This window comes from Pinus tabuliformis, chromosome Q (genome assembly GCF_031772625.1).
Source record: "Pinus tabuliformis cultivar Carrire ecotype Pingquan chromosome Q, CPIR1, whole genome shotgun sequence".
Lineage (NCBI taxonomy): Eukaryota > Viridiplantae > Streptophyta > Pinopsida > Pinales > Pinaceae > Pinus > Pinus tabuliformis.
In genome coordinates, this window is record NC_142296.1 from 948,341,127 (window position 1) to 948,342,552 (window position 1,426).

Consider the following 1,426-nt stretch of genomic DNA (forward strand, 5'->3'; position numbering starts at 1 on the left):
GTTGTAATTTAGGAAATTGGAGTTGTGGAGAGTCAATCTATCAATGGCGTGTGTGGTGTGGGGTTTATTATATATGTTGGAACACCAATATCAACCTGTGAAAGGGATGGCGTCTGCTGCAAACAAACAGTAACAAGAAGATTAGCACCAATATCAATCTGTGAAAGGCATAGCATCTGAACAACAAACAAAACAGTAACAAAAAGATTAGCTCCAATATCAATCTGTGAAAGGAATAGCATCTGAACAACAAACAAAACAGTAACAAAAAGATTAGCTCCAATATCAATCTGTGAAAGGAATAGCATCTGAACAACAAACAAAACAGTAACAAAAAGATTAGCTGCAATATCAATCTGTGAAAGGGAATGGCAGCTGCAAACAAACAGTAACAAGAAGATTAGCACGGAATCGCGTAGCATCCCTCTCCTCTCGCCTCGCAGCAGCAGCAGAGCACTCCGCTCGTCTCTCAACTATGCATGTAATCATGAAGTAAGACCTCCGGTAATTTATTCAACCGGATTTACAAATAGTTTGGTTTAAAGCAGAGCTGCGGACGCTAATTAATTGGACTGGAATTACAGACTGTTAGATTTAAGGACGCTCCCGTAGTTGCAGTTAACTTAATTTGATTTTAATTTTTGTGTGGAGGCCGCGCGAACGCGAGCCTCCGCTGCCACAAATTATGACGTGCACTCTCCTCGATGGGAGATGCTAGGTAAACCCCCCTCCCAAGTGCAATGGAAGTGGTCTTCCTAGGCCATCGACCTTCTTGATCATCGATTGACCCCGCCCAGGTAAGTATGTTTTGAACATTCCCATCTTACCCCTCTATACCCCCTCCTTTCCTTCCGTGCATCCCCACTTTGAATGTGGGATATATATATCCACCATACAATAATGTCTCAATCCATAATTAAAAAATACACACTCAATTGCTTAATTTCATCCTCATTAATATTCACACCCAATTGCTTAATTTCATCCTTATTACTATTGGTGGTGTTGAATGAAGAATTTCATCCTTATTACTATTGGTGGTGTTGAATGAAGAATTTCATCCTTATTACTATTGGTGGTGTTGAATGAAGAATTTCATCCTTATTCTTATTGCTCTCGTTGATAATTTCATCTTTATATTTTTCTTCACGCTCAATTTGTTAATTTCATCTTTACCTTATTATTCTTTTTGTTGTTCATCTCCATTACTGAAAGTGGGTAGGTAACATGGTGCACTCTCAATTCGTTAATTTCATCCCTGTTATTATCGCCGTTGTTGATACCCGTTAGTGAAACTGGGTAGCTAACATGGCCTTCATTGAGGTTCAAACCTTGCTCGATCCTTGTTCTTACCATTGTGGATATGCGTCCATGTACGGAATAATTGTTGCGGCTACGTGTAAGATATTGTCGGTAACTTTGGAAT

General features: G+C 39.5%; 1 non-coding gene across 1 annotated transcript; it reads right to left on the minus strand.

The window, feature by feature from the left end:
• Nucleotides 1-645: 645 nt before the first annotated feature.
• Nucleotides 646-805, minus strand: LOC149222622 (U1 spliceosomal RNA). Its single transcript, XR_016249800.1, has one exon. It is a non-coding gene; the product is annotated as a U1 spliceosomal RNA (small nuclear RNA).
• Nucleotides 806-1,426: the final 621 nt, after the last annotated feature.